This window comes from Thermobia domestica, chromosome 1 (genome assembly GCF_964235325.1).
Source record: "Thermobia domestica chromosome 1, izTheDome1.hap1.1, whole genome shotgun sequence".
Lineage (NCBI taxonomy): Eukaryota > Metazoa > Arthropoda > Insecta > Zygentoma > Lepismatidae > Thermobia > Thermobia domestica.
In genome coordinates this window covers 252,485,770-252,499,748 of record NC_137454.1, presented here as the reverse complement: position 1 = coordinate 252,499,748, position 13,979 = coordinate 252,485,770, and the positions used below count along the sequence as shown (strand labels likewise).

Here is a 13,979-nt window from a genome sequence, read left to right as displayed (position 1 = left end):
GTAAAAATATGAATAACGGCGTTATTTTCGTAGCAATAACGTTCAGTTTTCAGCAAAAACTTAGCAGCAACGACTGGCACAGTGGTATGGTTTAATTTTCTGACATTATGTCCCGTCAAGTTGGCCGGGACATTTGAATTTTTAATAACGGCGTTATTTCCCTAGCAGTAATGTTTAAATTTGAGCAGTTTTTAGCAGGAATGTAGTGAAAACAATTGCCATAGTCAAATTATTTAATTTTAAAATTTAAGATTGTCTCCGCCAACTTGAAGTCAAACTAGACGGGACATTTGAAACGTTAATAACGGCGTTATTTACCTATTAGTAATGTTCAGATGCGAGCAGTTTTCAGCAGGAACGACGCGTATAGTCATATTGTTCAATTTTATAATCTTATATTCTGTCAAGTTGGCAGGAGCATTTGAAACGTTAAATACGGCGTTATTTGCCTAGTAATAACATTCGAAAGCTGAAAGCCACACAGCTGAGTATATTGGCGAAGTGTTTATAAACGAAATTGAAGCCATTGGAGGATCGCAAAAAGTGATTGTAGTCATTACTGACAATGCTGCAAATATGCAAGCTGCCTGGAAATTTCTGCAATCAAGATATCCAAGCATTATAACTTTTGGCTGCCTTGGACATGGGCTTAATCTACTAACAAAAGACATCCAAAAACTAGACACTCTTTCAAGAACTGTGGTAGAATGTAAGACTATAGTAAAATATTTCAAGAACCATAAAATACCTCTTCAGACCCTGAAAGAAATACAAGATACAAAGAAGATAAATCATAGTCTGCAAATGCCTGTGGAAAGTCGCTGGTTGTCTACTGTTAGGTGTCTTGAAAGTTTATTACATCTTAAATCCTGTCTGCAAGCTGCCATTGTTGATGACCGAGTGGTTCAGCATGACGTCAGGAAAAACCTCTTGGATGATGAAGTTTTGTGGGTTAAAGTGCAGAAGTTTCAAGAACTAATAAAACCAATCGCTACAACCATTGAAAGATTGGAAAGTGATACACAAAGACTTTCTGAAGTTCCAACACTCTTCAAAAAATTGAAGATGCAACTGTAAAATCTCCATTCTCAGAAACTGAACAAGATGAACTACACAAAAGCGTTCAAAAGAGAACTGATTTCTGCTCACACAATATCCAGTATGCTGCTCATGTTTTGGACCTTAAGTTCCATGGTAGCGACTTAACTGAAGAACAGCGAATGAGAGCTATGGACCAGATTGTTTCAATCTGCAAGGCATTTGGCATTGACAGGAACCAAGTGATTGCAGATCTGAAATCATATTTGGCAAAGAATGAACTGTGGAGCCGAGAACTTCTGTGGTCTGCTGCAGAAACAATGAACTCGATCACCTGGTGGAAAGGCCTCTGTGGTACACGTCCTTTATCAAAAGTGGCTACAAAAATTCTGAGTATTCCTGCCACAACAGCTGCTTGTGAGAGGAATTGGAAAAGATTTTCACTCACGAAAACAAAAACAAACAAACAAACAAACAAAAAAAAACTAACAAACAAACCGGCTTACCATGAAAAGGACTGCGAAGTTAGTGTTAGTCGGGGAAAATCTTCGAATAGGCAAAAAAAATGAGGACAACGAGCGTAAAGTATGTAAAGTCTGTTCCGGTAACTGCAGATCTTCCACCTGCCGTACCTAGCACTGTTCAAGGACAAGGCAGAAAGGATAAAGACAACCCTGATGCTATATAAGATATTTCAGTGCATTCAAGGGAAGAAGCAGATACTTACTAGTGCATCCACTTTTGACTCGAATGACCCTGAAGATATTGTGTATGCTGAAAGCACAGGTTCAAGTGCTCATGAGATATCCTCAGAGCATGAATCTGAATAAACTGTTTCATTTCTATATTACAATTACTACAATTTCAGCACGAAGTAACTTTGTACGTATACTTTTTTTTTTCAGTGAGTGACTCCAGTTGTTCAGTTGAGTTGGAATTTTCATATACACAAGCTGTTAAGATTTAAATGCTTGCTATTCATGCGTCTATGATTAAAATTTTCATTGCTTGCGAAATTGCATAATATCTTGTGCAAGTATTTGTTCCTATACAGATTTTGTATTTTTGACACAAACTTAATGTTTTATGATGTAAAATTCAAGTTTTCTGCAGCGAACTTACTAGTTAGTGCTTTATGATATGAAGTTAGTTTTCTGCTGCAAACTTCGTTTTTTAAATGTAAAATTCAAGTTGTTTTGCAGTAAAGTTTATGTTTATCTTTTATGATGGTAAATTTGTTTTGTGGATGTCAACTTAAAGCTTTCCGTTTGTTAATTTTATGTATAATGATGTAAAACTCAAGATTTCTGCTGTGAACTTTGTTTTGTGATGCAAACCTCAAGTTTACTGTTGCAAACTTATTGCTTTAAGATGTAAACTTTGTTTGTGCTGTTAACTTAAAATTTTATATATTTTAATTTACTGCCAAAGTTTCATTAGCTACAACCAACATAATAAAAATAAGTAGCGCTATGTTTCAGAAGCTTATCGCTTCCTTGATGAGACAATCTTATACAAAATGTAGAATGTTTAAAAAAAAATTCTCTTCTCTGTCCAAAAGCAACAATAAAAATTAAAAGCTAACGGTTTCAAAACAATATCTTGACAATTAATTTACCCGAAAAATTAAATAAATAATTATAACAATTACTTTTATTGTACATTTTTCTTCTTGTTCTTTCTTCTCTTTCTAATATTCTTTCCCATTCCACATTTATTGTCAATCCACTGTTCCAGTTCATCACTCTATCACCTTCTTCTTTAATCCTTCTTGCTTCTTTCCATTTCCTTATAAGCTCTCTACTTTCTTATTCAAGAATAATAGCTCCTTCCCAATCAATTTCATGCCCTGTTTCTAACACACGTTTAAAAATTGCATTCTTGCCTCTTTTTAATCTTACATTATCTTTGTACTCCTTCACTTGAAATATGTGAAACAGGACATGAAATTGATTGGGAAGGAGCTATTATTCTTGAACAAGAAAGTAGAGAGCTTATAAGCAAATGGAAAGAAGCAAGAAGGATTAAAGAAGGTGATAGAATGATGAATTGGAACTGTGGATTGATAATAAATGTGGAATGGGAAAGAACACTAGGAAGAGAAGAAAGAACAAGAAGAAAAAAAAGTACAATGAAAGTAATTGTTATAATTATTTATCTGATTTTTCGGTCAAATTGTCATGCATTATTGTTTTGAAAACGTTAACCTTTTAATTTTTACTGTTGCTTTTGTACAAAGAGAAAAGTTTTTAAACATTTTACATTTTGTATAAGATTGTTTGATGAAGCGATAAGCTTCTGAAACGTAACGCAACTTATTTTAATTTGGTTGTAGCTAATGAAGCCTTGGGAGTAAATTAAAATATATAAATTATGGATAAAAGGCTGTTTAATGATTATATTCAAATTTTATGTTGTTAACTTTGTGTTATATGAAGCAAACTTAATATATTACGATATGAAATTCAAGTGTGCTGCAAACTGTTTTATGATGCAAATTTTGTTTTGTGTATCTGAACTTTATGATGTATAAGTCAAGGTTTATGCTACAAACTTAGTGGTTTATGATGCAAACTAGATGTTTTCTGCTGCAAACTTAGCGTTTTGTAAAATTCAAGCTTTCTGCTGCAACTTTGTGTTTTATGATATAAAATTCAAGATCTCTGGTGAAAACATTGTTTCGTGATGTAAACTTCAAGCTTTTTGTGCTCAAATTGTCTGCTGTGAAGTTTGTGTTTTATGATTTAAACTTAAAGGTTTTGCTGTGAAGTTTGTGTTTTATATTTTATTATGCAAACTTTGTTTTGTGCATGTCAACTTTGGGTTTCATGATGTAAAATTCAATTGTTGAGTTGATTTTAGTTTAGCGTCCCTTTCAGCAGCAAGGCTATATGAGACGTGGACCTACCGATTAACGTGGAATCCGAACCACATGAGCTCCCGCTGGGAATCGAACCCGGGTCTCCCACGCCAAAGGCGCGTACGCTAACCGCTTAGCCACGGAGGAGCTCGATGTAAAATTCAAGGTTTATCTTGTAAACTATGTATTTTATCATTGAAATGTCAAGTTTTGTGTTTTATTATGTAAAATTCAACTTTTCTGATGCAAACTTAGCAGTTTACTTCATAAAACACTAAATTGCTAAGTTTTTCCTGTAACGTTTCTGCTTTATCTTTTATGATATAAACTTGTTTGTGCAAGTCAAATTTAAGTTTTCGGTTGTCAGCATCATGTAAAATTGAAGGTTTCTGCCGAAAACATACTGTTTTATGATATAGGCTTGGAATTTGAAATACATGCTTGTAACGCTCCGTAACGTCTTTTGAAAAAATGTGAAAATTGTGTACTATTAGAAAGAGAAAAAAACTAAAATAAATTCACTTCGATTTTTAATATAGCCATGTTATGTTCCAAAATGTTTGTAATTTTACGCAGATTTTTTTAATGGACAATTTAAAAAAATGAGCCGAACTTTCGCGCGAACTTTTCATGAAATTTTCCAACAGTAGATACCACACAAGCGCAACTGGCAATCGATGCATTCTTAACAAAACTTTGAGTTACTCTTCAAAGTGATACAAACTTTCTGTCGTTCTAATTATTTGTTACATTATGATTTTTCTTCTATTATAATCCTAAGCAGGATACGCAGTGTATATATTCGGGAACCAACCAACAAACTTTGCATGTGTGTACAGGACCTAGATACAAGAAAAAAAAAATTATCTGCTACTTCGGTAAGAAACGACTAATTAACGACGATAGAACTAACTTAAGGTATTAGCGGAAGTAGTTGTAGGTAGCCACACTGATCAAAACAGCCAACAAACTTTGCTTACGTGCTCAGGACTTTAATACAAGAAAGGTGTTTATTTGCAACTTTGGTTCGAGACTCCTAATTACGGGCCTATTTAAGATATAATCAGTGCACTTATCAGTGCAGTTACCTTAAACTGACCCCGCTTTCTAATTTGGCGTTTCCGACCAGTCGCGAATAACATGTGCGAAGTCTGTCGGTTGGTTTATTCAGTGTAACCACTCTTCGACCAATGCCACTAATCACCTTAAAATTGGTCCCATATCTGTTATTAGATATTTCCGACCAAAGTCGCACATTTATTCCCGGAACACCCTGTATGTAAGTTGAGTGTAACAAATTTGATAGGCATGGAGAATAGGAAGAAAAAAAAAAGAAATAGTTTTAATTTTCACAGTACTGATACGCACCTTTTTTTAATAATTCAATTATATAAAACAAAATACAGAATAGTTTGGAAATCTTTTTTGAATACTTTTGTCTTCCTCAGTTCACTGGAATGACGTTTTGACACTTACAGATATAAAAATTAAGGTGATGCTGATTCACATCACTTATTATTTTTATTATTTTACAAGACAACACAACACCTTCACTAGCATTATTTGCTGCAATCACCACAACTCCATTCTTACTTACACTAGCACAAAAAGCATTACAGAGATGTACAGTACGTTTCAAGAAAAACGAGTGTATATCAAATGTAGAGTTTTACACATTATTTAATCTTTTTTCACTCCTGGAATATTCTTTCATTATAAAAATAATGTAAGAAAGAATTAATTGCTTGAAAACAGATTTAAATTAAAACGTCTATTGCTTGTTTCTTTGTAAATAATTATGAAAAATAATAACTAAAAAATCTTAAATTTTATTAACAATAGATAAACTGCACACTGTGCAGCTTGAAAGTAAAATAAAATATCTATATTATTTTGACAGTAACAACAAATCAATTAATATAAAATTTTGTTTTTCATACGCAGTTACTTTTATTTCTAATATATATATATTTATAGTTTTTAGTTGATCGTTATTATTATTATAGAGGACACAAGAAAAAATCAACAATAATGCCAAATGTAGTTACAATGACTAGAATTTCTCTCTTTCTATGCACCAACTATAAAGCTGTAAGACACAACGATTCTGGTCCCATACTATACAATTTCTGTTTGCACGTTGCCCTACCATTTTGAACAAATCCTAACCTAATCAAGTTACAAGCTCTAGTTCAAACTATATAGAAGTGCATGTGTATGGGACATTCAAATTTCTTTGAACTAGGGATATAAAATATACAAAAATTTCGAAAAATCGCAGTGTCGCCGAATGAACGAAAATGTTTCAAAAAAATTAGAAGAGTCGAAACTAATTCAATTTTTGGAACTTATAAATTATGGCGATACAAATAATATTGCATATACATACTCAAAAAAAAATACGAATGTGATAATTTTATCCATGTGTTAATAAAAGCAGTGAAACTCCTCTACGCTGGACACTAGTGGCTCTCCCCATGTCCAATATACATAAGGATATCTTCGCAACAATGTTAGACACATTGTACTATTGTAGATTACGTAATTATTTCTATACGTAGGTCAACTTGCAGCTGACGATTTTTAAAAACAACGCTTTAAGCAAAATATTTGAAGCGAAAATAGAAGACCAAATGTAAGTTATGCACTGGTCATCGAATATCATACGAATAATACGTTCGAAACGCAAGATGGCCGAGATACATTGCTCGTATAAGGTATATGCGCGCGTTGTATAGGATACTAGTTCGAAAGCTCTGTATAGATCAAGCTGTTGGAAAGATAACAGACCAGGAACTTAGAGTAACAACCCTGACTGGGAAGACTTTCCACAACATAAGATCCAACGGCAAACATTTTGTTTCTGCAGCGTTGCACTTTCCGGTTTCTTAATTTCATACAGTTCTGGCACTTTCTTGATGGCTATTCCACACACTTGCTTACAGTGTGTAGTCGAGTGACATTGCCATACTTTTGTCCCTCTTTGAACTGTGATGAAAGACTTACATATGTTAAGTTTTAGAGGCCACTTTTCCTTTCTCCTCAGCTGACCAGAAAATCTTTATGTACCTTTGGAGTTTCCAGGGCATATTCTTATTTTCTTCGCCAACATATTACGACATTCTCAAGTGACGTAGAAAATTTTTCAGTTTTACGTCCCATGTTATGCCGGCTAGGCTAAAGATGATGATGATGAAAAACGACTGAAAATCGTGGTAGGAAGAAAGACGGAGGAAACGGGAGAACCCCGAGAACCCCCCCCACACACACACAGTGTTTGTCCACCACAAAGTTAACTTGGATTGAGCGGGAATCGAACCAGGGACCCCACGCACCAGAGGTGAACGCTCTACCACTGAGCCACTGCGGCCCTCAAGTGACATAGAATAGCGGAGAGCCTACTCCCCCACCCCGAACGAAAATTGACACCCAGTTTGAATCTGCTGTCAACACAGTATTTCGAAGAAAATATCAATTTCAGTACCTGCAGTGGACGAAGACGACTAATAAGTTAGCTTCCAAGGCCACACAATGAGGCCAATCATGATTTTGCCTGGCCTTTATATATAACATTACATCATATGAAAACCGCATCGTCACATATATTGTCCATCATACCTCGTTTTTATTTAAAAAATTGCAATATTCACTCTTAATAAGTTATTCGCTTATTGCCTTTTTTTGATCTAGTGAGAATTCATTAATTTTTACTTTACTCAACCTTACAATGCATGAAATCAAGAGGCATTCTCAGCAACAAAAGTAATGCGACTTTACTAGGATGCGATCTATTACTATACATTTTCCATTCCCTTTTTAAACGTTGACTCATCTTCAGTGAGTTGTCAGAATTAATGTTTAGCTTACACTTTAGAAACTTAACGAGTTATTTCTCCTCATAAAGTACTGTTATTATTATTATTATTATTTTAAAATCTTGGTAATATGTTTCCAAAGTCCAAGATAGAGAGGTTTCACTGGGTCTTAGTAATATCAATCTCGTCATGACTAAGTATTTTACCGGTATTATCAAAAATTATAGCTAAAAAATGTAAGAACTAAGATTGTGATCACTAAGAATATTATACAAAGAGCAATCACTATTTCAATAATTACCGACGACAGGTTCTACAATTAAGATGTGTAAACAAAATATTAAGACTCGCTGTATGATATACGAAATTGGTTGTGAAGACTTGATCCTACATCCAAAAAAAGATATGATATGCATTTGATTTATGATCATTACATTACTTACTAAAATGACCTATATTTTAGAACATTTTATAGTAGTTCAAAAATAAAATCGAAAATGAAAACTTGAACATATTTTCGTGTATGCATATATGACAATTAATTACGGTTATGTTTCCTTTGCGTTTCACAATAGGAATATTAAGGTTAAATGCACTGTAGATTGATCACGTTTTAAAAGTTTTTTTTTTTTTTTTTAAACTATAAATAGAAATGATAATTAAAGCTGTTGCAATCTTATCCACATATACACATCAGAACGCGAATTACTAGAACCATACAGAAGGCCGAACAAAAGCATATAAAAAGTTGATGGTTCCATATTGATGGAATTAAACTGCTGAAGAAGAATTTCGTTATATTTTCGAAAAGACTACGAATAACGTAAAGAAAAGCAAGACGAGAGAAAAATTCAACTACCACAAGAAACTTGGTATTCTGACATCTATTTCTTTAGGTAGAATAAACAGCATATTTTCACATTTTTCAAAATATTACTTTTTTTAACATTACATTACACCAAGTTTTAGTTCTTGAGAAACTTCTAGAATAATGTTTTCATGTCATGCTCATGTGATACAACATGAGCACAAAATCTCTCTGATACAGAAATCATATATATATATATATATATATATATAAACTCAGAAACACAACCATGTAACTTGTGGCTTTACGTAGACAATTATTATTATTTCTTTTCTTTTTTATCTTTCTTTTTTTTTTAATTGTTGCTATTAAAGGTGGAGATGTGACAGCCTATTTCAAGATGGCATTGAAGAAGGAGAAAGATGAGTTTTGTGGTACCTCGAAAGTAAATCACGAGTTATTCGATCTTTCTTTTAAGGTGAATCCAGCATTAGAGTTTCAACGGTACGAACATTTTCAACGAGATAATGGAAACTCATATTGGGATTTAGCCGTTCATCGATTCTTGTACACAAAGTTTCCAAACCGATAGATTGGACCGCCAGTATTGGGTATCTTTGTCTTTTCTTCTATCGAGGACCAATAAGGACAGTTTTCAGTTTACTAGTTTCAAACAAAGTTTGTGAGATGTTTTCCAGTCAACAAAGATCAATAAGATTAACCATTCTTCTGAAGTTTCTACAAAGTATAATTTTTCTATCAGTATAACAACATCTGGAATGAAGTAAAGACATCAGGCTCATCTCATACCTCTACCAAATCCGGGATGCTCACCCAGTAAGTCAAAATGACGTACTACTCTATGGGAAAATCTTAAAAAGTTTACCGTTTTAAATATAATATTTTGTAGTATCTTTTAAAAAATAAGAATAGTGTCTCACTGACAGAGTGCTTTTCTATGGTGGGGAGGTTCCCTTCTTCGGTTCTAGGCTGTGTGTGTTGATGGTGGACATTGCAGCCTACGTTCCTTCAAGGTTGTTTCGTTTCCTTCCATTTCATGAATTATTTCATTATTCACTCAAATTTATCACTCATATCCTTTAACCTAATAGGAAAGCCTGGGAGACATTAAACTTTCTTCATTTTAATATATATATATATATATATATATATATATATATATATAAAGTGTGTAAACTTCAATATTTTTCACTAATCTTCATATTTAGGAAAAATGTGAAAATATTCTGTGTGCACTTTATACCTTTCTGTTTAAATAGTGCATATTACCTCTACATAAATACAAAAATTTGTGTTTTCGATCAGTAGAATCAAAATAAATTCAGATAATTCTACTACAAAATTACAGTGAAAATTTCATGATAGCATCAATTCTTGATTCGGCACAATATGTATCACCGTAATTGTAATGTCTGTACGCAATGCGGCTCTTGAGGGAAGGCACACGCACAAAAAATATATCGCTACAAGCTAAGGAAAGAAAGCTTCCTAATGTTAGAACGTTAAGTTTTATTCCCTTAACTTATTGCAACAAAATAGTAATTTTTATCTATGTAATTTTCCTCAAGAGCCGTCACTATTCGTACGTGTGTGTACTTACACATTGAAAATGTACATATAAATATCGGAAACTTAAATTTAATTTTCGAACTCCTAACACAGGAATTTGATATATCGCAAACATACTTGTGATTGTTTGCATTAACTATATTGGTTGTAACTGATGTAATTACTAGCAGTGTACGCTAATCATACATAATCCTTTCAACTTTTTTCTTTTCCTTTCCTTTTTTTTTTCTTCTTTCTTTTTTAAGTTTTTATCTTTTGAATTGTGACGTTCATTTTCCAAGTCTACATTATTCTTCAATGTTATTTTTGTATTACAAATATAATTGCTAGTTTTATTTGCTGACTTAACACATTCAGCAATCGCTTCCAATTTTTCTTTTCTTTTTTTTCCTTACTAATTTTGACTGAAATAATTTGTTAAAAACATTTTCCTCTACATAAACAGAAGATAAGCCTTCCCAATATTATAACGAAATTATCACCTAAAGAAATCTTAATATTGAAATATCTACTCACTAATAATAGATAACATTCAAAAGTAATTTTATGATATATCTAAAACAAATGCAACGGAAAAATATTTAAAAAAACATGCATTATAACAACACAATTAATTATATAACTGAATCTTCCAAAGGAAATTTTTGCATAAGAATTATAGTTTATGTATATGTCACACTGCGATTTATGAAGAATCAAATTGGGATGTTCACTAAAAAAAAATTTTAAAAAATAAAGAAAGAAAGTGAAACAATTCTCAAGTGTGTTACAGCATCGAAAATTACAATAGACATCTTAAAAATTAACCATTTACTTGATCTGTCAAATAAACTTAATCCCTCACAACATAAATGAACTACACAAGCAGGAAGTTCTTGTTTTTTTCTTTTCCAATCCATGAGTTCACTACGAAACAAAATACTAAGTACGACATGGCCTGTTATAACTCTACTATTATTTCATACTTGTTTCTACTATTATTTGAAACACATGATTTCTCTTTAGAAATAACTGCTACTGCAATCTACCACAATCCAGTATACACGAAACACCAAGCATTCTACAGAAAAACTGAACACCATAATCCCTCAAATATAACCTTCATTTACGTAAACTACCTCCAACACATATATTCAAATGAATAAAGTGGCAGTGTATGAAAACTTATATTCACAGTAATTTATTAATGAGAAAATAATATATACTATAATTATATATATATATATATATATTTATATAAAATATTTATAGATAACGCTCTACACATGGTATACCGATCTTGGATTAAAACGAAATGTAAATACACGCTTTAACTCTACATACCTTACACAATATGTATAAAATGGCTCAAAGAATTCTCTCATTTGATTTGTTTCATTAAATACATATACGTCTTATTCACCCACACAATATGTACAAAATCGCTTTCAAAATCAAATAATAATGCAATGCACATTTTCCCTCTTACAAATACATTAGGTTTTAACATTATAATCAAATCGAACCATACACACAAAAACACAGCACAGATTTTTCTTTGATACTTCCAATCATTAAGAATCGATAAATATGACGGAAGAAATGAAACAATTCATTGGCACACTTTTCAGTAATACTTCTGATTTCTTTTTTAATAAAGTGAATAACAAGAAAAAAATATACAATATGTCTAGAAAATAACACACTAACATGTATTCTTATAAAACTTCTTCAATGACAAACGTTACGTTTCCAACTTAAAGCTGTGCTGTGATTAATCGGTTAAGTAAATATTTTACTTAAAATATGAAACATTTCACACATACATTCACTATGTTTAGGAAACAAAAGACAATCAAGCTTTAGCAACAAACAACGTAATGGTTCAATGCATCACCTTCGTAATGTATATACAATGCTTGTTTCAAATTGTACAGTTAATAGCTGCACCACAAAAAAAAATCAAATTTGTACAAAAAACCGAAGAACAATATCATACTCTCTTATGAGTTTCACAGACTTGAAAATACTTTTAAAATGCAAAAAGGACTACCTGGATACGCCAGTAAAAAAAAGCAATTGTAACACTTTGCCTAATCCAATTAAAACTGAGCTCTAGAAAGCAACTGGTAATAGTCGCTGGTTCTTTTGGATTGAATTATTTGAAGACAAAGTTAATTATCACTGATGGTCCAATGTAGAATTCAACCTTTAGAATTCGTCAGATGGCGTAAGTTTATCTAAAGGCCAATTGGATCATCATGCAAAATATTGTGATTATTCTTTTCAATGAATCTATGTGAAACATTTTCAAATTTTTGGTTTTTAAATTAATAATGCTGGCAAGTCTACAGTAGATCTTATCAATAATTTATATAAATTACGAGATTGATGCACGAATCCAAGAATTGCGACTTATCACATTAATGCACAAGTGTGTATGACGAATTACACACGAAAGACAGCGACAATGGTTACATGTTAATCCATCAATGCAGACAAAATCTGAAAATGTAATACGACAGAGAACTTAAACCATACTAAGAAGGATGACAAGAAGTCTTTTTTCTTCTTTATCAATGAACCTTTTGACTAGTTGGTAATAATAATGTACATGATTCTTTTAAAAGCGAGGCTTTCAAACAGTTAACTCCACAGTTCATTTCATGTGTTTCAAAACGAATTGTTTAACAGGCCATATACGCATTAAAAAAGATACAATTACTTTTCTTTTCTGTTACTCTATGCCCATGAACAGCTTTAAAAAAAATATGGGTGCCTCTCTGTTCTTCATGTATAAAAACACACTACAATATACTGGTCAACTCTTATCTGATTGTAACATTCAAAGTGAAAATAAAAACAACTAGTTATCAACTACCTTCACACTATGCCAGAATATGTACATTGTTTTTATCACTTTCCTCGCTACAATGCATTTGATCACCATTCAAGAATCCTCTACCATATTTTAATTCATTCCCGTACTTCAAAATTACCTCCGTACAAAACTGAGTTTTACGTGTATAAGTGCTGTTTATTCACACCGAAACATGTTACTCTATTCTTCAATATCTGCTTAATTTCATTGCTTTTACAAAATAAAATTCCCTTGCCCTAATTCAGTGAACAGCTTCCTGTGATTCCAGTCGTTTTCCTTTCTTAGTCTTTCAGTCCACTTTGTAACGTTATCTTGATTAACAACTTCTGATTGTGATTTTTTTTTTTTAACTTCTCACAGTTTTGTTGTTACTGAAACTCATAAACATGCAATAACTAATTCCCAGCCAACAATCACTTTTTTTCTGCTTCCAGTACAGGTACAAGAGCACGGGCTGCAACTAGAAGAAATTAAACTAGCTATTATAAAAGCAGAAATTGTTATACAGTATATAAGATGTTAGAAATAAACACGAATTACGCTGGATAAATGGCAATGCAAACTTTGTACGAAATATCTCCAAATCGTTTTCCAAATACCACTGAAAGAAAGATAATAATTTAACATGATCAGTTACGCCGAAATTAGATGTCACGACTTTTCTACTTCTTGACAAAATTCAAAAATTAAAGAGTCATCATCTGGGTGCGTACGGATAAGTAACAGTCCATCTAGACAAAATTAAAATTTGATTGTGTCCCTAACATAAAATTATTCCACTGAACTATTAACATGATCATACCATGCTCACTACGATTAAGACATTTTGTAAAATTATTTATTTCCTCTATCATAAGTCGACGAATTTTTGCTGAAAAATAGCGAACAAGTGTTCAATTCTGTTTACTTTTAAGAAACGTCACCTTCTACACAATGTCTTAAAATCGTATATACGCATTTGTAGTATATTCAATACATTATGCAATTAGTACTAACACTATGACTTTC

The 13,979-nt window shown here is 32.3% G+C and overlaps 1 protein-coding gene across 1 annotated transcript in view; it reads right to left on the bottom strand.

The window, feature by feature from the left end:
- Positions 1–5,235: 5,235 nt before the first annotated feature.
- Positions 5,236–13,979, bottom strand: part of LOC145695130 (core histone macro-H2A.1-like) — a 49,273-nt gene continuing 40,529 nt past the window's right edge. The window contains exon 9 of the mRNA XM_081772060.1: positions 5,236–13,431. The gene's annotated coding sequence lies outside the window, so the exon portion shown is untranslated. The remainder of the gene's footprint in view (positions 13,432–13,979) is intronic.